A 25,765-nucleotide genomic window follows, 5' to 3' on the forward strand; every position below is an offset into this window, starting at 1 on the left:
TAGAAAAATCAAATTAAAGAGAAAAAAATAAGAGAGAGGAAGGACAAAGAGTACGCAACGGAATGGGAACGACAAATAACAGAGGATCAACTGATCGACGTCTTTCTTAGCTGCTCGGAAGGAACAGGAAAGACTGCCTATGTATTCTACGTTCTCTCTGGATAAAGGTAATGTAGAACAAAAATGTTCACTTCTCAGCCTCCTGTCCCTCTGGCTTGCAATGTCAGCAGAACACCAGAAAGTACGTTGATCAGACCACACACTAGAAGGTGAAGGGACGACGACGATTCGGTCCGTCCTGGACCATTCTCAAGTCGATTGTGAATGGTCTCACAATCGACTTGAGAATGGTCCAGGACGGACCGAAACGTCGTCGTCCCTTCACCTTCTAGTGTGTGGTCTGGTCAACATACTTTAACCACGTTATTGTGACTTATCGCCTGCATCAGAAAGTACTCCCGTGCCGTGATCGGCATGCAAAGTTTACAGGAGAGAAGTAATTAACATGTTTTAATATCATTAATAATACTACAGAGGTGAAGAAAAAGCAAGATTCAGAGCAACTGAGAAAGGTTAAAAGAAAAAAAAGGAATGGGACAGTGGTCAAATTATTAAGGGAAAGATGGAACAGAGTGAAGGGAAGAAAGAAAACGGACGTGAAAGAGGAAGGCGAGAGGAAATGGAGGTGGAAGAGAAAATAGGAATAATGAAAGGAAGAATAATCAGAATTAAATGATAATGTAAAAAGTAGGGAAAGAAAAAAACATAAAAGAAGGAAGAAGGAAAGGGAGGAAGGGGGCAAATGCCACATGGAAAAATAGGAATAAGAAGGAAAAAATCATAAAGGAAGAGAAGGAAGGAGAATGAATAGAATAAAAAGAACAGAAAGAAAATAAAACGGAAACGGAAGTGAGAGAATAACAGAGGCAAGAAAGACTGTCTGGAGGAAGGAGGAGACAGGTGTAATGGGCTGTAAAACGACTAATGAGCTGAAACAAGTCTACAGCTTCACGGGCCGTGGTGCCTTACCCCCATACACTAGACTTCCTATGGTGCTGTTGTTGATCTGCTGCTGCTGCTGCTGGTGCTACTACTGCAGCTGGTGGTAGTGCTGCTGCTATTTCTGCTACTGTTGTTGCTCTGCTGCTGTTGCTGCTGCTGGGGCTACTACTGCAGCTGGTGGTGGTCCTGCAGTTATTTCTGCTACTGTTGTTGCTCTGCTGCTGCTGCTGCTGGTGCTACTACTGCAGCTGGTGGTAGTGCTGCTGTTGTTGCTCTGCTGTTGCTGCTGCTGCTGGGGCTACTACTGCAGCTGGTGGTGGTCCTGCTGTTACTTCTGCTACTGTTTTTGCAGCTATTACTTTTGCTCTGTTGGCCTGCAGCTGGTTCTGCCGTTACTCCATAATAATTTTTTGCTAAACTGAACACCAACATTTTTTTTAACATTTGTGTTTGTGTCGGTCACGTATGTTGATAAAATCTTCGACATTCGGCCCAGGGCGTCAACGTTCCTACGGTCGTGGCTGAAGACCGAATTTTGCGCTTATATATATATATATATATATATATATATATATATATATATATATATATATATATATATATATATATATATATATATATATATATATAGGGGAACCATCTCTGGTGCAACTGTAGGGACGCATAGCCTCGAAGAAGAAAATAAAGTGTACTCAGAGAAGACCTTGTGAATTCTCACTGAATACTTTAATATTTTCTTCTCCTACCATCCCTATTTTTGTATGTAAGCTTAAATAATATTCCAGAATTGACAAATTTTCCTTTTTTCATTTTGATAAAGAGAACTATTACAGTGATGCTGGAGTGCGCTTTCAAGATGCAAGTGTTTCTTTTCTTTATGGTGTGCTGACAAGACAAACGGGCCGCATGGACACCTTCTCCCGCGTAAAATTATATTTACTGCCTAAATATATTAATGCCAGCGAGTGCATTAAGTGGTGGCGCCAAGGTAAAAATACCCATGTGAACCTTTATAACAAAGGCTAAATATCCCCTTCACTCTGCTGCAGCATAACACTGAACATTTTCCATGACACCGTGTAAACTTAATTAACCATACGCAAGCTCATATTTCCCGTCATAACGGCAATGACTAAAACGTTCATTAGCCTCAAAGCAGAATTTGCACCGTGAACTAAATTATATGTAATTATTTGTTCGATGGCCTCATTAATATCACTAGAATAGATGGATGAAAATGTCAAAGATTTTGAAGACATTTAGCAAAATAGATTAAAAAATATAATAAGCTTATAGATGAACATTCTCGCCCTAATTACGTCATGTTCAGGCGCAGTGTCGAGTGAAGTGAAAAAATTTGTAGTTTTATGCAGCAATTAGTAGTATGTTTTGTAAACTTCGTGGACAAATGGTTATAAGCTACAATGTAATTGTAGCTACAATTGTAATTTATAATGTAATCGTGGAACCTAAAACTTGTCTGAGGACATACAGACAAGAGGAGGGCATAAGCTACAAGAGGATATGGTTGTTTCTTATTGGTTGGTCTCCGCATGGTAAAAGCGTCAACATCTGACGCTTCTCTCGTCAGATGAAGCTCTGACGAGAGAATCCGTTCGTATATACCGGATACGAACTCATTTTGAAAGACAGTAAATCTAGGTCATTGTTGCGTCGTCGGACACTCCCTGATTAGTGGCTGTGTTGGTGTAGACCGTTTCTCACTATTGTGTAACTGTTGTTCTTGTCTAAAAGACTGTCGATTAAAGGAGACTGGAAGAGTGGATAGTGTTTGAACCTAGTTCAGAGCCAGTAAATAGGATTAGTGTGTGATCTTTTTTTAGTCATTTGTAGACTATGATAGGAGTCTAATGAGTAATTCTTCGGTTAAAATGAATTTAATTAAATATCGAAGACTTGAGAATGGAACGCAGGAAGCCTAGGAGAACACCAGTTCAAAACCACCAAATATATGAGGCAATTCCCGTAGATTGGAATTTAAAGGTAAATGGATATCCGATGCCATATGTCTCCACGAGGTGGAGAATCCAATGGTTCAACTGTTTCTCAAAATGACCTTTAGAATGCGAAGAATGCGATATAACTCTCAGACCGTTCCTGGAACACGGGGTCGAGGCGATTTAAGGCCTGTTCAAGAAGCGGTTAGACAACAGCTGATTTAGTTGAACTTAATAAGAATGATAAGGGGGATAATATTGATCATGGATAGATTTTATGTTTTGAATGGAGGGTCGTGAATAAGAGGGAGTTGGTGAAGGAGGGAGATGGAGGAAGGTGGAAAAAAAGGCGGAATAGGGAGGAAGGGAAGGCTGGGATGGGGGTAGAGGGCAGGTGAGTGGATGGAAGGTTGGGTTGAGTTATCTATCTATAATTGGAAATGAGTATCTATTCAAGGTTGGTGTTCAGGTGTTTGGGATTACCTTCGCTGAATTTTTCTATTAACTGCTGAAGGGTACGTGCCCAACATGAGTGGGATGGGATTGCCTTCAAAGTAAAGAGTGCCAAATGAGACACTGCCGAACTTAACCCCCCCCCCTCTCCACAACATCTTGCAATACCATTCACTCGACTCTGAATTATTATTATTTTTGCCATATCGTTACATTTTGGGCACTGATCACAAAAAAAAAATTATAAAAATAGTTCTACCTGCCATACCCCTGGCTGTAGTAGGCAATTACAACCAGAGTATGAACCGAGTTTAATATAAGATATTTTGAACATAGAATACTTTATACGGCATATGCAACGTCCGCATGACTTTCATGTTAAACTGAACACAGACACGAGACTGCGTGACACAAGGCAGAGTACATTGTTATCCTCCAGAGATTGGGTGAGATTTGGGAGGATGGGAGGGGAATAAAAAGAATGCAAAGAGTGAGGTTAGAGGGGATGAGAGGTGGGTGGGAGGGGCCTGGAATAGGCGTGGGAGCTGCGTGGGTCAGGGAAACCAGCTGGGAGTATATTTATGACCACAATTACCGGCCACCCTCTCCGCACCAGCTGCGATGCAGCCACCTTTATATGCCTCATTATTATTTTTTTGGTCAAGGTTTTCTTACCGGTGTACAGCTTCGATCTCCATAAAAGAAAACACAATATCCGTAGTTTTATGAATAATTTCACACACACAAATATTACATATATATATATATATATGTATATGTATATGTATATATATATATATATATATATATATATATATATATATATATATATATATATATATATATATATGTGTGTGTGTGTGTGTGTGTATATGAGTGTGTGTGTGTGTGTGTGTGTGTGTGTGTGTGTGTGTGTGTGTGTGTGTGTGTGTGTGTGTGTGTGTGTGTGAAAAAGGCTGCATGAATGCGCAAGCCATAGATCACTAAGAACTCTACATAACCCAATCAGGATTCGAACCTATGCCACTCAGGATTACCCCTAAACGTACACAGTACTGTGACCACCTCACCAATGATAGTCTATAAGGATTGGTTAGTCCTGGGGCTTATTAACTAATCTCCATGACTTACCAACCCTCGACTACATTCAGGGTTCAGTTTGGGTAGTTGATCAAGTTTGGACAGCAATTTGGTGCCTCTGAAATCTTTCATTTTTGTGGCTAGCTTCGTAGCTCAGTCGATTACAAAATATATTTTTTTCATAATTTATTTCATATTATATATATATACTTTTGTATGAATCCCAATGTTCGGCCTCGAAGGTTACTGTATTACTGTACAGGGGGTCGGTCAACCTAACATTTGGCTGAAGACTCTGCACAGCAAGCTGAAGTAGTGAACCTAAGAAATTTCCAACATAAAATACACTTGCATGAGCCCCCCTGGCATGAGCCCACATATCATCACAGATTGTCCCAGATTAGGTGTGTGTGTGTGTGTAGCCTGGTGAGCCCCCGCAGGGAAGTTTGTCAAGCTGAACGCTTCTAGTGAAACCTTGGCATGGCCTCAGCAATAAGCAATCAACTTACCACGTTACCAAAGTTTTAATTGGAATAGTCTCCAAGTTCCGCCCAAATGGGGACGGCGGTGGTACGGTCTGTTTTGCTCTGGCTTATCAAGAAATCTTTATTGGTAATAACTAGAGAGGTTAGATGTTGTTGTTGGAAAAATTATTCATTAAACACGAGCCCTGAGGTTAGCGAGCGTGCGAAGAAATAATTAGTGTATGGGGTGATCCCGAAACCTTTGCCCATGCTCGTTGTTTGATTAGGGACGTAAGCCACACAGGTTACATAGAGTGATAAATGTTTTAATGATTTGTTTTGAATTAAATCAGTTGTCATTCAGGATGTGTTGGTGCTTGATTATCCGCCTAGTTTTCCTTATTTACTAGATCTCAGATGGTCGTAACCTCCTAGCTTAGTAATGACCATCACCGTTTACTAGCACTCGCCTCCTAGCACCCCTACATCTGGCACCCCGCCTCCTAGCACCCTGCCTCTTAGCACCCCGCCTCCTAGCACCCCGCCTCCAAGCACCCCGCCTCAAAGCACCCCGCCTCCTAGCACCCCTACCTCCTGGCATCCTGCCTCTTAGCCCCCCTACCAACTGGCACCCCACCTCCTAGCACCCTGCCTCCTGGCACCCCGCCTCCTGGCACCCCATCTCTTTCCATCCCGGCACCTGAAACACCTCTTCCAAGCACCCCTCGGTTCCTGACACCACCCCCTTCACCCATCACACCCTCCCTTTCCACGTCCTCTTGCTGCCAATTCACCCTTCCCATAATCCGTACACATCCGCCTCTTTACCTCGGTCTCCCAGTAAAGGAACGCTACTTGCTCGCAGTGAAATGGGTCGTTGGGGCGGCCATTACTAGGGTTCGGGTGCCGAGTAATGCCACTTTGGCTCCAGAAGTGTCACTGATCCTGTACCTTGCCTCCTGGCACTCATTCGCTGGCTCTCTTAGTTCCTGGTCTAAGATTTTCCTTTTTTCCTCCCAGAATTCCAATGTGAATCCGGATTCATACTTGATATAAAATAGACAACTACATAAATATCAAGATTAATATTTGTTTCAAATGCAACAGTGAAATAAAAATGAAGTTTTGCATCTAATATCAAAGAAAATATTCAGAAGTCACAAGTCCAAATCTGTGTCTCTGTGGACGATACGAGAATCAGAATATACCTGTTGATACCTGGTTGATGGGGTTCTGGGAGTTCTTCTACTTCTCCAAGCCCGGCCCGAGGCCAGGCTTGACTTGTGAGAGTTTGGTCCAACAGGCTGTTGCTTGGAGCGGCCCGCAGGCCCACATACCCACTACAGCCCGGTTGGTCCGGCACTCCTTGGAGGAAACAATCTAGTTTCCTCTTGAAGATGTCCACGGTTGTTCCGGCAATATTTCTTATGCTCGCTGGGAGGACGTTGAACAACCGCGGACCTCTAATGTTTATACAGTGTTCTCTGATTTTGCCTATGGCACCCCTGCTCTTCAGTGGTTCTATTCTGCATTTTCTTCCATATCGGTCACTCCAGTACGTTGTTATTTTACTGTTTAGATTTGGTATTTGGCCCTCCAGCCAAGTACTTGGCCGTCCCTGTGGCTCACTGAGTACACAAATGAGCCACAGGGATGTTAGAAAGAACGTTTCCAGTGTCAGAGTAGTTAACAGATGGAATGCATTAGGCAGTGATGTGGTGGAGGCTGACTCCATACACAATTTCAAATGTATTTATGATTGAGCCCAGTAGGCTCAGGAATCTGTACACCTGTTGATTGACGGTTGAGAGGCGGGACCAAAGAGCCAGAGCTCAACCCCCGCAAGCACAACTAGGTGAGTACACACACACACACACATACATACACACACACACACACACACACACACACACACACACACACACACACACACACACACACACACACACGAGGCTTCAGTCGTTCCTATTGAGAGAAAACTTTGACCTGCAAAAATCTGCTTCGTTTCCTGGCAAATATAACAACGGACTTCGCTAAGCAGCCGACTAGTGCCACGCCCCGACCACTGGTAGCCTGCCACCTCTAGTGCCACGCCCCGACCACTGGTAGCCTGCCACCTCTAGTGCCACGCCCCGACCACTGGTAGCCTGCCGCCTCTAGTGCCACGCCCCGACCACTGGTAGCCTGCCACCTCTAGTGCCACGCCCCGACCACTGGTAGCCTGCCACCTCTAGTGCCACGCCCCGACCACTGGTAGCCTGCTGCCTCTACTGCCACGCCCCGACCACTGGTAGCCTGCCACCTCTAGTGCCACGCCCCGACCACTGGTAGCCTGCCACCTCTAGTGCCACGCCCCGACCACTGGTAGCCTGCCACCTCTAGTGCCACGCCCCGACCACTGGTAGCCTGCCGCCTCTAGTGCCACGCCCCGACCACTGGTAGCCTGCCGCCTCTAGTGCCACGCCCCGACCATGGTAGCCTGCTGCCTCTAGTGCCACGCCCCGACCACTGGTAGCCTGCCACCTCTAGTGCCACGCCCCGACCACTGGTAGCCTGCCGCCTCTAGTGCCACGCCCCGACCACTGGTAGCCTGCCGCCTCTAGTGCCACGCCCCGACCACTGGTAGCCTGCCACCTCTAGTGCCACGCCCCGACCACTGGTAGCCTGCCACCTCTAGTGCCACGCCCTGACCACTGGTAGCCTGCCACCTCTAGTGCCACGCCCCGACCACTGGTAGCCTGCCACCTCTAGTGCCACGCCCCGACCACTGGTAGCCTGCCGCCTCTAGTGCCACGCCCCGACCACTGGTAGCCTGCCACCTCTAGTGCTACGCCCCGACCACTGGTAGCCTGCCGCCTCTAGTGCCACGCCCCGACCACTGGTAGCCTACCGCCTCTAGTGCCACGCCCCGACCACTGGTAGCCTGCCACCTCTAGTGCCACGCCCCGACCACTGGTAGCCTGCCGCCTCTAGTGCCACGCCCCGACCACTGGTAGCCTGCCGTCCTCTAGGTGCCACGCCCCGACCAATGGTAGCCTGCCATCTCTAGTGCCACGCCCCGACCACTGGTAGCCTGCCGCCTCTAGTGCCACGCCCCGACCACTGGTAGCCTGCCGCCTCTGGTGCCACGCCCCCACCACTGGTAGCCTGCCATCTCTAGTGCCACGCCCCGACCACTGGTAGCCTGCCGCCTCTAGTGCCACGCCCCGACCACTGGTAGCCTGCCACCTCTAGTGCCACGCCCCGACCACTGGTAGCCTGCCACCTCTAGTGCCACGCCCCGACCACTGGTAGCCTGCCGCCTCTAGTGCCACGCCCCGACCACTGGTAGCCTGCCGCCTCTAGTGCCACGCCCCGACCACTGGTAGCCTGCCGCCTCTAGTGCCACGCCCCGACCAATGGTAGCCTGCCGCCTCTAGTGCCACGCCCCGACCACTGGTAGCCTGCCGCCTCTAGTGCCACGCCCCGACCACTGGTAGCCTGCCGCCTCTGGTGCCACGCCCCGACCACTGGTAGCCTGCCATCTCTAGTGCCACGCCCCGACCACTGGTAGCCTGCCGCCTCTAGTGCCACGCCCCGACCACTGGTAGCCTGCCACCTCTAGTGCCACGCCCCGACCACTGGTAGCCTGCCGCCTCTAGTGCCACGCCCCGACCACTGGTAGCCTGCCGCCTCTAGTGCCACGCCCCGACCAATGGTAGCCTGCCACCTCTAGTGCCACGCCCCGACCAATGGTAGCCTGCCACCTCTAGTGCCACGCCCCGACCACTGGTAGCCTGCCACCTCTGGTGCCACCCACGCAACCCACCGCCCCGTGAACGCTCTGGGCCATGCTCTTAAACTGGTGTATATTTGCATAGAAATCCAAATACACGACCTGTTTTAAATTCTGGTTTAGATGGTAGAGTGGGAGGGTGGGAGGGTGTGTGGTGGTGTTTGGTTGGGTGGTGGCGAGCGGGTGGATGGGTGATGGTAGGGCATAAACCCAGTGGTGGATGGGTGATGGTAGGGCATAAACCCAGTGGTGGATGGGTGATGGTAGGGCATAAACCCAGTGGTGGATGGGTGATGGTAGGGCATAAACCCAGTGGTGGATGGGTGATGGTAGGGCATAAACCCAGTGGTGGATGGGTGATGGTAGGGCATAAACCCAGTGGTGGATGGGTGATGGTAGGGCATAAACCCAGTGGTGGATGGGTGATGGTAGGGCATAAACCCAGTGGTGGATGGGTGATGGTAGGGCATAAACCCAGTGGTGGATGGGTGATGGTAGGGCATAAACTCAGTGGTGGATGGGTGATGGTAGGGCATAAACCCAGTTTGTACAACTATGCTACATAAACCTGGGCACTTAAAGGTATAATGCCATCAATCCTCTTCCCTGAAATACGATGCCATAGATGGCAAACCTTCAGGATGGCATCAATGGCATTCTGAAGCTAATGCCAGAAGAATGAATCTCTGGAAAATTATTTTTTTACGGGGCATAAAAAGAAGACATAAGTCAAGAATGAAATACTTATCGATATTATTTTTGGGAAATGAAGCTGGCGGTTTACTGTTGGGAAAAACACAAACTTAAGTGGCTGATATATTTTCGAGGCGCCAAATATATGCTCGTATAACCCCAACCTCTATCATATAAAAATAAATTATATTAAGCATACGAGGAGTCACAATAACGTGGCTGAAATATATTGACTAAACCACACACTAGAAAGTGAAGGGACGACGACGTTTCGGTCCGTCCTGGATCATTCTCAAGTCGATTGTGAGAATGTGAGAATCACAATCGACTTGAGAATGGTCCAGGACGGACCGAAACGTCGTCGTCCCTTCATTTTCTAGTGTGGGGTTTGGTCAACAAAATTATATTAACGACGTTTCGGTCCATTCTGGACCCTTATCATACCGTAATGTCGTGACGCCGTGATATGACGACTTGATAATAGCCCAGGACGGTCCAAATCTTCGTCACTTTCACTTCTTCTCATGTGCATGTGTCGAGTTATTTGTTTTCAGGCACATCATTGTGGCTTATTTCCTGCATACCAACGTATCGTAAGGCATAAAATAGCATGGGCATGTGCCTCAATTCTGGAAGTGAGTGCCCTGACACACACACACACACACACACACACACACACACACACACGAGGCTTCAGTCGTACCTATTGAGAGAAACTTTGACCTGCAAAAATCTGCCTCGTTTCCTGGCAAATATAACAACAGCACCTGTGAAGTGCTGTCAACGCCTATGTCAAACGTGCTCTCTTACACAGCTCCACTTGGCAGCAAGTTGACAAGGGCTCAACGTCAGACAGGTCCTAATCAAGGAATAGTTCGAATGCAACCTCATGCTTGGCAGCCACTTGTGGCACCTCTTGTTTACTGGTGGGATACCTAAGAGGGTAGATGTATATTTTGTGGACAGGCATACCAACTACACCTCTTTTATGATGGAGCGTCCTGGCTTCCCTAGACCGTGGGAAGGAATCCCAGTCGAATGCAATAGACAATGATAAGTTTAATTTGCGAGTTATACGGCACTGTACACTTGTAACATTTGGGTAATGTGCGACCCTTCGTAGACGTGTATATTTCCTTGTACATTAAGCTGGAGTCTGACAAGTCTAGTACATGAAGATTCTCATCATTATTATTATTCTTGGAATTGGAATTGCTATTACCACAAAAAAGAGATAGGGGGAGGAAGAGGAAGGAGGGGGGAGACAGAGAAGAGAGAGGGGAAAGTGGAAGATGACAAGGAAAGGAGAGGGAGAGGTAGAAAGGAACCAGAGAGAGAAACGTCAGTTCCTGCTTCTCTGAGATGTTGCCTAAGGCGCTCTTAATAATGCCTGTCACAGACAATATGTTTAATTCATGTGCCAGCAGGCAACGGCTCCAGGTGCAAGTGGTAAGGACGTGTAAACAGGGAAGGAACTGCCGTCTGGGGAAGCCCAGCACAAAGCACAGCTGCAAATCACATATAAATTTAGCAAATTCATTTAATTATTGATAGGGAGGCTGAGAGTGAAAGAGAAAAAAAGAAAGAGAGAGCTGAGAAAATCCTTTAAAGTAAAATATTTTTTTTTTTATGAATTAAATATTTCAAAATGACAAAAAATATTAGGTATGCCAATGATTTATATATATATATATATATATATATATATATATATATATATATATATATATATATATATATATACATATATATATAATATATATATATATATATATATATATATATATATATATATATATACATATATATATATATATATATATATAATATATATATATATATATATATATACATATATATAATATATGTATATATATATATATATATATACATATATATATATATATATATATAATATATATATAGATAATATATATATATATACATATATATATATATATGTATATTATATATATAGATATATTATATATATATATTATATATATATCTCTATCATATAATATATATATATCTATATATATATATATATATGCTAGTATGTATGTATGTATACACTTTTCCACTTTCACGACAAAACTTTCCTCGTACATGAATATTCTGGTCAGTAAAAACGGACGGGCGGTGACTTAACACCCTCCTGCCCCCTCACACAAACCAAGATATCTTTGATAATGATCCGTCTGATTATGCTCTTCAGGGCCCGCTGCCCTCGGGGTAACGAGAGCCATGATGAATGCCGGGCTTCGTAATGGGAGCTTGGCCGGTGGCGTTCTCGGCGTTCACAATGGTTAAGTGGAGTGGAAAGGTCTCCTCCAGAGAGTTCTTGTATCGGGACTTGTTTAGAGTGATGGACTTGACGTGGTATGTGAATCTTTTCTCGGTGTAGTTGTCCTTTACTGATTTCCAAGGTAGTAGGAAAGATCAAGACGTTTTTTCTGAATTATGCAGGTTTCTACGAAACAAAAATTATTCATTAAATGCAACAAATATAAGTTTCGTTAATTTGTTTAAAAAAAGTCTGCAAGATAATTCAATCAGGAGTGAAAAATATTTTAAGGAAAAACCCACAAATTAGGTTAACTTGACAAAGTTGTGAAAACAATCTATGTGTCAGAGCGCGAGGGGGGGGGGGGGGGTTCTCCATGTAATGAAATGTGTGAATAAAAAGTTTTTCAACGAAACTCTTGTCTCTGAGTTCCCAGACGCCCGCAAGCCACCCAGACACAAACTCAAGATATTTTACAGTGGAAAGAGAAGAATATTCTTAATTAGGAAGCAAAAGTCTTTTAACTTTAGCCGAAGCTCAGGGATTACCTGCTCTATTCCTCAGTTAATTAAAATTCTTAACGAGACAACTCCATTGGGTAAATGGTATAAAAAAATGCATATGTTTTGCGAGCTAAGTTGTGCTTCGCTTAACTTTAGTTAAGTGTATCTTTGGTGAGTTTGATCAAACGTATTATGGCTCTCGTTCACTGCGCTTAAAACTCCATTATTATATCCTCTGCCGCACCTGCTTCATCTTATCTAATTATAACGCACTCGAGTTTTCTGACTTCCAGACACTGGCACTTAATGCTACTAGGATTATTATTTCCCAACACTCTTGGCAGACACCACAGACAGGATCCCGATGGTAGAGGTGTTGGCAGTAGGAGGAGTGCCTCCTTGCTGTATTCTACAGGAGTGGGGTCTTGTGTAGCTGTTCCGTCCTCAGCAATAGTCATTAAAGCTTTTTCTGGTTGTTTTTTTCGGGTTGGTTTACCTCTTAACACCCTCCCCGCCCCGTCCCCTCACCCTGCCAACAATTCTTTTTCATCCTTCCACCTGGTAAATATTCAGTCCATCGGGGTCTACCTCCTTCCATCATGGCTGCCGTCGGCTTTGTCACCTACCTTAATTAACCACCTGTTTGTCTTTACATTCTCACCATCATTATCATCATCCACCCTTCCTCCTTCACGTACGCCATGGCATTACTTCTATCCAACTCGTCCTTATCCTCGTTATCGCTTTAATCTCTTATTTTCCGTCCTTCTCATCCACCATCTTCTGCCGCTTTTCCCTCGGTTCACCTTCCCGCGACCCTTCTCCCCACCTAGCGCCTCCTAGCAACCTGACGAGGGAATCAATGGAGGGAGGGTGGCGGAACGTTGCTCGGGCCGGGAGTTGCGGGCCAGAGCTTACACCATTTATTCATCACCGAGACACACCGCACACACCTCGACCTGTCTGACCCACGAGTGCTGAATGTTGTAGGCTGCCTCGATCATTCATCCCATTCATGCAAACTGAGAGGCGTGTGCGTGACGACTAGAGGTATGGGCGTGTGTGTGTGTGAGCCAGAGGTATGGGTGTGTGTTTGTGTCTGTGTGTGAGCCAGAGGTATGGGCGTGTCTGTGTGTGAGCCAGAGGTATGGGCGTGTGTGTGTGTGAGCCAGAGGTATGGGTGTGTGTTTGTGTCTGTGTGTGAGCCAGAGGTATGGGCGTGTGTGTGTGAGAGAGCGAGAGGGATAGGCATTCACATCTACACACGTACTGATGTTGTAAAGTACAACAGCAGCCTGTGATGTAACGGACAGTGTCTGGAACCTAAAAGGATTAATAAGGCTTGCAGGTAATACAATGAAAACCGAGGAAGAGATTCACAGTAACGACTCAATATCTAGCAAAGAGTAAAATAAATTAGGAGACCAGCAGATAAATCGTCTGGAAATATGAAGGCATTCACGATTAAGGAACCGAACAAAATTTCGTCCTACCATTTCAGAAGGCTGACATTTCCTAATGAAGAGACCAATTCGTGAAACTTTCAAAAGAAGCTGACTTTATCCAGGTTAAGACTCATCGAAAAAAATCTCCAGGTGTTAAGAAAACAACTGAAGGAATTAGATACGATTTAAACAACAGATGTAGATAGAATCTCACCGTATAAACTGAAAGAGAGGAAAAGATGCTGGCAACTTCGCGGAGGAACTCCGAGCTGAGAGAAGACGACGTATATAGATAATGTTTCGCCCGTAATAGCTTTATTAAACCTAACAGAGATACACCGAGCGTAACACTTATAAATAAAAAAACGAACGATGTTTGGTCAGTGAGAAAAATTTTAAAAGGAGGGAGAAGTGAGGGTGACATCAGTGAGGGGAAAATAAGTGCCAGGTACGTCCACTACGGGCTCACCATAGCCAGTGCTACTTGGAACTTTTTGTTCCCAGTAGCTGAATCTTAAACAACAACAATGGTTATAAATAGGAGCTGCCTCGTATGGGCCAATAGGCCTTCTGGAGTTACTTCTGTTCTTATGTTCTAAGATGGGGAAGAGGTCAGATAAATGGGAGAATGTGTCATTGAGATGGTGGGGAAGAGGTCAGTGAAGTGAAGGACGGCTGGCCACTTGCCCTGCTGAAACAGGCGCAGCACATCAATGAAGAACATGAAACAAAATCTCCGCTTAATTAAGAAACAAAGTTAACTTATTTCCATTGTTTATCAAAGTTCTTGGCAAAACTAGTTATTTTTCAGTTCATGGAATGGTCTAAAGAACAAATTTCCAGCGCTTAGAAGACGACGAAAACTTGAAGACGATATTTAGCAAGCGTAAAAGATTCTAACTAATATACACATTTGACTGAATACATAAAATTGCTTCAAATTCATTCTTGATAATATTATTAGATCTAAAAAATGGGTTCTTTAACATATAAGAATAAAGATTCTTATTTGATGTTGTATCAAAATTATGATCTTTTTGCGCCTTTACCTTTGAATTGATTGTAAATGTCACAAATGTTTTTGTTTTGAAAGATTCAACCAAAATTCAGCTCTCACGAAGCATCTCAAATGAAACGGATTTTAATGTTTTAACTTCACAGAGATGTCGAGGGGAGAGGGAGAGAGAGGCAGACCTGAAGCTGAGTCGTGCGCTCCCATTCACCTTCTCCTGGGCGACGTCTGTGTGGTCGAGCTCTCACGCTCCTGGCCGCCTCCAGACGGAATCAAAGAGGCGCTCTTCCTCTTTTGTTTTATGTGTTGCGCCTCCGCTACCCTGTGAGCTGTGTGTTCGCTTCCGGCCTGGCAACACGCAGGGTGCAAGAATGTGTGTTGTGCCTACACCCTTTCAACACAAAGGGTGACTGGCTGTGTTGTAACGCTACCCTTACAACACACAGGGTGTTTGGCTGTGTGTTGGGTACCCATTCTTACGTCTCATTATTCACTTTGCACCGTCCAATAACACAGCTACACATTAGACTACACATTAACACCGCATGAGTTCTTCTACCTTGGTAAGGGAACATCACTTGTTCTCAATATATAACAATCAACGTGTTCACCACCGAGCTGCCACAATCATTGTTCCCCTCGCACTACGCTGCCACAATCATTGTTCCCCTCGCACTACGCTGCCACAATCATTATTGCCTCCACCGAACTGCTATAATCAATGTTTCCTCCCAGCTCTCCGCCACAATCAATGTTACCCTCACCAGTCTGTCACAAGTAATGTTTCCCCCCAATATTCTTTCTGAATTCTGGTGACCTTGACCCGACCATGTTAGTCACATACCCCGCAGAAATCAAAGTGCAATGATGGATGTGGGTAGTAAACGTCTGGCCTCCGACCTCGAACAGACAGAAAATTCCATTTATAAATATAGATATAATTTTTTTTAAATATAATTGATCTATAACTTTTAAATTATAATATTAATCACCTTTGTTTTCTGACATGAGATCTTTCCTCCCCATAAACGTGCGAAAGGGGTTAAGGGTAATGATAATGTATGTATGTATGTATGTATGTATGTATATATGTATGTATGTATGTATGTATGTATGTATGTATGTATGTATGTATGTATGGTGGTTACCCCTGAATGTTTTACCAACTGACTGGCTTCAAATGATACCATTTATGTACAACTACGAGGAAATAGGTTATCATGTATAACCCAAACTCAATTACGGGCTCACCATAGCCCGTGCTACATGGACACTTCGTCCTGAGTAGCTAAATTTTTAACAACAACGTAGCAACTACGTCCAACGCTGCACACAGAGTCGGACTAGCGACCACATACTGATGTGGCCACATAAATGAATGATGCCCCTGTTAAATTATTGTTGGTCTGTTGCAGCAAGGACTGGGGACCGGGAGAAAGGACTGGGGGAAAGAAGCTCAGGTAACGGAGATACTCGGACTGTACCATTACTGATAACATGAGTTGCTTAATGGGAAGGTCTCGGTGTTTCCCATTTGTCGGACGAGTAATGCCACGCTAGGTGATCATTTGGGAAATATAAATGGGGTAGTTGGGTAGATTCAGACAGAGAAGAGAGAGAGAGAGAGAGAGAGAGAGAGAGAGAGAGAGAGAGAGAGAGAGAGAGAGAGAGAGAGAGAGAGAGAGAGAGAGAGAGAGAGAGAGAGAGGGTAATACAACGGCGTAGAAAAGACTTTCCTCCTTGCTAGCTTTGGGGGTCACGCGTGAGTCGATTACCAAGAATAACAAATCGGCTCCGGCCCCGGCTCAATGCTTGGAGTTTTAACTTTTGGCTGCTGAAGCTCCTTTGCTGTCTGTCTCCTTGCCTGCTTGCCTGTCTGTCCGTCTCTCTGCCCAATTTTCTTTTTTGCCGGCAAGAGTGTCCGTTTCTCCCTCTGCTTGCCTGTGTATTTTCTGGTCACCCAGTTCTGCCTCTTCTGCCTGAAGCACCAAACTGCACCTATTTTACTACTAGAGGGGAGATCTACTATCTTTACTACTATCTATTTACTATTTACTACTATTTTGTTTAGAACATTGTCAATGATACATTATGATCCTGGTTCGGTGACTTTTACAGAAGTTCCCATACTTAATGTTAGACTTTTTACATTTGTTTTTAATATATTACGCTATTAAGTTCCTATAAGTTCCCATGAAGTATGAAGTGTAAGTTCCCATGAAGTATGAAGTGTAAGTTCCCATGAAGTATGTAATAAGCTGTAGAGCTGTATGAATATCAGAAAGTCAGAACTACCACGACAGATGCACATGGGACAAAATAGAACTAGAACGCCTTAGATGAAAAGACATGTAGAACTCCTTTTTTTATGCGTGGGCGTTTATTATTTTGAGGTGATGGATGAGATTCTTGATGAATGAGGTGACGCTCTCATGCGTCTCTTTTTAAAATGGGGGGGTTAATGGGGCGACCAACACCCTGACCCCGTATCTCATATTCATTTCTCCTCTTATCTGGCACAAGTTTCACCCTGTACCCCCTAGTACTCCCTCTTACCTGACGATAGTTTCAGTATGCCTTTCGGTCCTCCCTCATGCCTATTCCCGTTTCTACCTCCCATCCCCCCCTACTCCTGTCCCCTAACCACTCAGAAAGCCCCTCCTCCGCTCCGCTCCTTTCCGTCTCCCCTACTTGTATCAGCCCAGGTGAAAATTAAATAAATTCGTTGCAAGCGTTTGGTAATGGCATTTCTCTGTAATGTTTATGTAAATCGAAGGACACGTGTGTTAATTTGTCGCACGGCCAGGTAATGGGGACATTCTATGTTAATTTAGACCAGACACGCTTAATAAAGTCTAGTTTTATGTACAAAATATATATATGCTTCCAGATGGACTGTCTCAATACCGGAACTTTTTTCTTTAGTTTATATTTATTAGTGAATTGATGTAATATTATGTATCTTTACACCTTTAAACCAGATTATATAATATATTTCTTTGTTTTTGCAGCGGTCTTTCTTTTAGACATGTTGTTGAATATGACAGAAATTGAGAGATCAGTGATTCTAGCACGAATCTTTTATATATTTCGTATGCTCTTTTCTTGAGAAGGAAGTTGAAAAATTATCTCTCTAAAGTTACTTTTTACAGTTTTAAATAACCTTTGTCTATCTGTTTTACTCTCTTTTTGTATGCCTCTATCTTCGCGATTTTCTGTCTCGGTCTGTCTCTTTCTGCGTCCTAGACATGTTTCGTACTCGTGAATAGGAGGCGTGTAAAGGGGACGGTAGGGAGGGGTGATAAGCGACGCATGGACCAGACTGGCTGTTAAACGTGGGTGTGTATCGAGGCAGGTGGCCCAATGTTGATTGATTAACCTCTCTCTCTCTATCTCTCTCTCTATCTCTCTCTCTCTCTCTCTCTCTCTCTCTCTCTCTCTCTCTCTGTGTTGGCCACATGGACATGTTATGCTTGTCTTGCATCACGTATCCACGTGATACATGTGTTGAGTGCATGTAGGTTTCGGTGAGACTTCCCAGCAAACATCTTGACAGTCGCTGGGTGAGTGGTTACAGCACTGGATAGCCATGGAGACCCTGGCTGGCCAGGTTCGAATCCTTCAGGGGGGTTCAAGAGCTTTCAGATGTGTTTTGGCTTGGGGACCATTTAAGCTACAGTACCACCACCCTACAAAACTTCATTACTGTACCTTCGTTACTGTCCCTCAATATTGTGCCTTCGTTATTCTCTCCTCGTTACTGTGTCTCTGTTACTGTCCCCCTTGTTACTGTGCCTTCGTTACTGTGTCCTCGTTATTCACTCTTCGTTATTGTTTCTTTATTACTGTTCCCTTGTTAATGTGTTTTCGTTACTTTTTCCTAGTTGCCGGGCGCTTATTATTGTCCTCTCGTTACTTTACCTTGGTCATTGTCCCCTCGTGAGTGTCCCCTTCCCCCCCCCCTCACTATTTCGTTGTCCTCGATGCATTAACACAGAGTTCCAACCCTCCCCTCACCCCCTAACGCCTTCCCCAACCCTCCTTTCCCCTCCCCCACGCCCCTCCCCCACGCCCTCCCCCACGCTGTAAGCCAACGCATTTACTGCAGTTGTAAAGCTGCTTTATTTTGACCCTCCCAGGCCGGATATAAAGGCCCAGCAAACAACGTTAAAGCAATGCTCGCTCTCTGGCATGTTTAATCCTTTTTCCTACCTGGGAACATCGTTACGTCAGACCTCTTGTGGAATTTTGTGGAGCCGACCTCAGAGTTCAGGAATTAGGGCCAGTTTTTTGTTTTGGTTTTTGCTTTGACTAATTTCCATTATATTTGTGTTTGATTTGTGTGAGTATTGCATTTGATTTACAGTCACGTGACGAGGATTCGAACCTACGTCCGGGAGCATCCCAGACGCTGCCTTTATCGACTGAGCTACGACATGGTCACAAACAGTTGAACCCGAAATTCTACTGAACTTGCTGGATCACTGGATCCAGGATGGATCCAGTGGATTACTGGATGGATTCTTGTGGATTTGTTCATTTGATGCATCACGCTATTGTGATATCTGTGTCACTCTTCTCATGTATTTATCATTTTATTTTCTCGTTCATTCATTTGAATGTGCAGCTTCTGTTGTGTTTTTAGTTCATCTTTGATTTAATTACTAGAGTGACTTCAATGTGTGGTTGTGTGAAAATCTCAATAACGTCTTAACTCGTATGGGGAGAAAGCTCTTAACTACTTACCAGACTGTTTCCATATTTGTTGTTAGCTTAAGACCAACCCCACCGCGGGAGGATTATGGAACTCGCCACAACAGCTTACTTAACCAGCACGTGTAAGTTCTGAGCATAGTCCACACACAAAATTACACCCAGCTCCCTTAACAAAGACTCTCTCTCTCTCTCTCTCTCTCTCTCTCTCTCTCTCTCTCTCTCTCTCTCTCTCTCTATATATATATATATATATATATATATATATATATATATATATATATATATATAAATTGTCAGCCACACTACCGTGGAAATAAAAATTTCCACAGCCTCACGGTTCTGGTGTTGGCGGTTCGAGTCTCCAAATGCTCAGGTTTACCTAACCAGAAATAATTTTATTGCAAAAATGGATGGCACTGTTCCAGATTACCCAATAAGGAGAGGTATGAGCTGTCAGTTTCAGTTCGACGGAGTAAAATCATGGCTAAAAAAAAATAGAATTCACTTTCATTTCACTGCTCACCTTCAATGCGAGCCAGATACACTTTTGGGCACCAATATATTATTTAAAGTTTTCAAGTCAGTACGATAAGGCGACCTTGAGATACTAATCGAAAGATAAGAGAAGGGAAATATCAAGAGAAAGTTCACTATCAAGCCATAAGACAATATATAGCACTTGGAAGGGGTCAGGATAAGGATTTGGGATGGGACGGTGAGAAGGAATGGTGCCCAACCACTTGGACAGTCGGGGATTGAACGCCGACCTGCATGAAGCGAGACCGTCACTCTATCGTGTGACATTACTAATACCGTGAGGCCTCAGAGGTCGGGTGCATATTGAAACTAACCAGAAGAAAATAAATATATAAATAAACTGATGACAAAGTAATCTAGAACATAAATTAAACTTTCATAGAAATATTCAAGAAGCCAAGCATAATCTAATCCCGTAATGGTACTTAATAACCAAATAAAGCAAGACTAACTCCTATTAAACACTAATAATCCCATAAACCTGCTTAATAACCCAAATAAAACTAGACTTACTCCTATTAAACAGTTATAATAAAACTCTTGCAATAAGGAAGCGACGGCGGATCTAAATGGACCTAATTTTAAAGGTAAGTGAGAATTTTGCTTTAAAATTATTACTGTGATTATCGGTAAGAGATTGCTGAGATAACGATGCCAATTACCTCATCTCTAGCTCTGGTAAGCTCTATTTCCTCAGGGAACGATGTTAATAACCTTATATCTGGCTGTAGTAGTCAGCTCTATTTCCTCAAGGAACGAGGATTTTTCTGTTATACGCCAGATCTGTGTTACACTTTAACGCATTTTCAGGATAAATACGAACATATTTACAGACAATGAAGGATATGAAATAATTATGTAGGAGATTAAAGGGGCACTCGGATTCCGGTATGAGAAGATGGAGTGAGATAACATTATTGAAAGACCTGAACGTCCCCCTCATAAGAAGAACTGGAGTCCCCCTCATAAAAAAAACAATAAACAGAGACATTATGCTCCGTTCAGCATCATTCAATTACTCTCCCAACAACTTGGCATCCCATCATGTTTACTGGAGGCTGCGAGCGGGACCATTATCATATTTACTCAGCCTCGTCCACTCGGTTCAGTCAAGACTCGCTCGACCTGAGTCTCAAAATAAAACTAATCTCATACCTTGATATTCCACACCAGACAAGTTTTTCTTTTACAGGATTATTGTTGTGTTCACTTGTAAATATTCATTTTCGATACTGGTAGCAATTCAGTGCGAAGTTCCTTATTACTTTCCCCTAAAAATATAATTATTTTCAGATGCTCTCGATTCAATTTGGAAGACTTGAAAACCAAAGTCCTTGCGTGTCACGACTGCACTCTAGTTAGATGGTGGAACCATAGCCACAAATACATTCCACTCCTGGCTTGGAGTATTGAGCGTACTGCTTTCCACCACCATTTTCTGGAACCTCAGCTGCCGAAAATGGGTAAACATTGATTTATATATGCGATTATGATCTTGACTTTTCAAAGATAAATGGAAACTCTTTTGGAGCTCCCTGCATGGGATTACAGTCCATTATTCTTCGAGAGAGTTGGTCGTAAAAGTCAATAGTATGAAAAAATGCTAAGAGAGAACAGATGGAGGGATTGGTAAAGAGGCAGAGAGAGAGAGAGAGAGAGAGAGAGAGAGAGAGAGAGAGAGAGAGAGAGAGAGAGGAAGGAGAGAGAGAGAGAGAGAGAGAGAGAGAGAGAGAGAGAGAGAGAGAGAGAGAGAGAGAGAGAGAGAGAGAGAGAGAGAGAGAGAGAGAGAGAGACAGGGAGAGAGAGAGAGAGAGAGAGAGAGAGAGAGAGAGAGAGAGAGAGAGAGAGAGAGAGAGAGAGAGAGAGAGAGAGAGAGAGAGAGAGAGAGAGAGAGACAGGGAGAGAGAGAGAGACAGGGAGAGAGAGAGAGAGAGAGAGAGAGAGAGAGAGAGAGAGAGAGAGAGAGAGAGAGAGAGAGAGAGAGAGAGAGAGAGAGAGAGAGAGAGAGAGAGAGACACACACACAAAACAAGAAAAATGTTCATCTCTTGGTCAGAAACAGACCAGGATATGAACAAAGGTAGAGAGCAAGGCGAGATGTGTAAGGAAGCGTGGCAGCCTCCGCCTCCCCCCCCCCCCCCCCTAGCCTCCCTGGAGGCTGCCGACACGCGCTAATTGATGCTGGCAGGTGAAACTAATGAAGGTAATTCACTTATATTGTGTTCTCAGGCAACACGAGTGTTTCCGTGGCGCAGTGTTGAGTCATAAAACACTGTGTAACGGAGGAAAGATAGTTAGAAAGCTACAGATTAAGATAAATACAAAGATAAATCGTGATGGAAACATAAATAGATACATAAAGAGCTACATTGAGAGGTCGTTAAACAGATATAAAGATAGAGAGGTCGATTGATTACGATATATAAGACTGAACACACCATTAGTCAGTCCAGTTGTCCACCACACAACTCATTGTCTAGAGACAATTGTGAGATTAGGTTAGCTTCAGTCTAACCTCAGTCACACGGCTGGGGACTCAGCACCAGTCCACCAGTCTTCAGTCACTCAGCTGAGGACTAACAGCACCTCGTCCTCCAGTCCTCAGTCACTCAGCTGAGGACTAACAGCACCTCGTCCTCCAGTCCTCAGTCACTCAACTGAGGACTAACAGCACCTCGTCCTCCAGTCCTCAGTTACTCAGCTGAGGACTAACAGCACCTCGTCCTCCAGTCCTCAGTCACACGGCTGGGGACTCTCCGCTAATACCTCGCCCTCGACTGACAGATAATTTGTTAATAGGATTATCGCTGGATTATGCAGCTGAAATTCATCATTCACTGTTCCCTGAATTTCCCTTCACGAACCAAAGGATTCTTAGGTTCGTGAAGTACTTAAAATTTGATCTACAATTTGAGTATCATAAAACTATTTTAACATCAAATAAACGTTAATATTTACATAATAAATCACATAACTTGGTATAATTTGAAGCTCCGATGACAGATTTTCTTGTATTTTATAGGACTGATTTAATTTTGGGTACGTTTATGTCGATTCCTGGATATCCTTCGGGTCCTAGACATTCCACCGTTTAATTTTCCATACGGTGAAATGAGGTTTATGTATTGCGTTCGTGGTGAATTAAATATCCGGTGATTTACCGGCAGTGAACTGTTTATACAGTGAATTACTGAATGAACAACGGTGAACTAACGACGATTAATTTTTCCTTATAACATATGTACATGTACAAAGCTAGAGATTGTACACAGGAAGGTCTATACGGCATGACTGTGAGGGTGTTCCTAAGAGATGTGTTTCAGCAGGGTGTTCCTAGGTGGTGTGTTTCAGCAGGGTGTTCCTAGGAGGTGTGTTTCAGCAGGGTGTTCCTAGGAGGTGTGTTTCAGCATGGTGTTCCTAGGAGCTGTGTTTCAGCAGGGTGTTCCTAGGAGATGTGTTTCAGCACTGTGTTGCTAGGAGATGTGATTCAGCAGGATGTTCCTAGGAGCTGTGTTTCAGCAAGGTGTTCCTAGGAGCTGTGTTTCAGCAAGGTGTTCCTCGGGGGAACTGGACTAACAGGAGTTGAGTTTCGGTTGAAACCAAAACAACGGTAGAAGAACCTGGGTTGAAACAGAGCAACGGGAATAGAGCGTGGGTTGAAACAGAGCAAATACCACACGTGTATATGTGCGGTATATGCATCTTTGGATATATAAACTCGCACATGTACGTATAGGCTTGATATGTAGTCTGTACTACGATTACATATACCTCATATATATTTGTTTGTCATAATAGACCGCACGAATCCGTGTATGCTTCATACTACATGTTATAAAGCATCACAATTAAACATGTACTCACATGTAGTAGGACTACATATTAAGCGGTATACCACACAGAAATCACAATTGCGTGATGTATCAAATGAACAAATCCACGAGGATTCGAACCTGCGTCCGAGAGCATCCCAGACGCTGCCTTTAATCCTTCAACTCCTTTTGACCATGTCGTAGCTCAGTCGATTAAGGCAGCGTCTGAGGGATGCTCTCGGACGCAGGTTCGAATCCTCGTCACGGCCCTTGTGGATTTGTTCAAGCAGTATACCAATTGTTCAAACTTCACACGTGGAAGGATATTTAGGATAATAACAGGCTAGGTACACACAGTAATAAACTAACTCCAGGGTGAAGGTGAGACACTTTTCACATGGTTAATTGGCTCCAGGCAGCCACGTTTTCTACTTGTAGATGCAAATTGGGAGAGTATGATTACTGGACCACCGGTTTCTTTTAAATATATCGGATAAACACGCACTTCCGTGTTCTTTACAACACGTTTGATTCCCGTGCGATCATTATTTGTTGCAAATATTACATTTTCGAATGATTTTTTTTTGCAAGTTGGTAGAAAATTGTATTTACTGTCAATACACAGAAAGCATTATTAAATGCTTTTTGTGTGTATGTTTTGTGTTGGCCTGAGAAAGCATATTTTGTCATAGATTTCAAAGATGATTACAGGATGATTGACAAACTGAAATAATGATCCAACAAAGGGTTACTAGAGTTTAACTTATGGAGGTGCAAAGTAACGAAGGTTGGAACAGGAGGCCGGACATAAAGCAGTAAATGGGAGATGTTATCTTGTTCAAAACGGGTAGAGAAACAGACCTTGAAGTTAATGTCACACAGAACCTGACTCTAGAAGCTCATGATGACCAGAACACACACTAGAAAGTGAAGGGACGACGACGTTTCGGTCCGTCCAGGACCATTCTCAAGTCGATGAGAAGATGATTACAGGATGATTGTAAAAGCTCATATCAATCTTTTACAAGTTTGATATGAGTCTAGAAGCTCATATCAAACGGATATCACTAGATGCATACTCAGTGTTAGCCAACATAAAAACTGCATTTTGAAATAAGAATGTGGAGTCATTGAGGTCAAATGTATACATATTTATTAGAAGTCTTCTGAAATTTGTGCCATCAGTAGAGTCCTAGTCTTGATAAAACACAAAACTAACCTTTAGAAAGTTCAAAGATATGCTGCTAGACTAGAACAGGAGCTGAGAGGTATGAGTTAAGAGAAAACATTATAGGAATTATATCTTATATTAATGGGTGACATGATTACTACATCAATAATTCTCAGGCAAATTATTAAGATAAACATTTACACAGAGAGAATAAATAATCAAATGAAATACGGATACATTTGGATTTAAATTTTCAATGAACAAGTAAAATTCACTAAAACGCAAGGTGGTGGAGGCAGACTCCAACCACAGTTTCAAATATAGATATAGCAGCTAGCAATAGGTTCCAGAACCTGTTCACAAGTTGAATGCTTAATGAGAGGCGGGACCAAAGAGATGAAGGTCAAATCCCAATAAGTACAGTAAACTGTGTACATATAGGTGAGTATACACACACACACGCACAAGCAAATACAGTCACATACATACTCCTACAACTGTCTATCACATCTTAATTGAGATCTTAACAAGCATAATCCAGTTATAGGTCTCCGGCGTCAACTTGACTGTAACAAGGATAGAGGCGACTTGAGCCGGACGAGAGGAACAGGTAACTAACTTTACTCAAGTTGCAGACAATTTAGCGAATCCACTCCGATACTCCGAGTAAATTACGGAAAAGGAGGTGAATTATGACATAATTTAAGTGAACTGACTTAATGTAAAGGTGGGACATAAGGCACATATATCTCAAGGTCAAAACATAGTATATCAGAAACAGACTCTGACCTTCAAACCGTAATCGTCTGCTAAAGATTGCAACGGAGATTCTCAATTGAATTTAAAGCAAACTCGGGC

This window comes from Procambarus clarkii, chromosome 57 (assembly GCF_040958095.1).
Source record: "Procambarus clarkii isolate CNS0578487 chromosome 57, FALCON_Pclarkii_2.0, whole genome shotgun sequence".
Taxonomy (NCBI): Eukaryota; Metazoa; Arthropoda; class Malacostraca; order Decapoda; family Cambaridae; genus Procambarus; species Procambarus clarkii.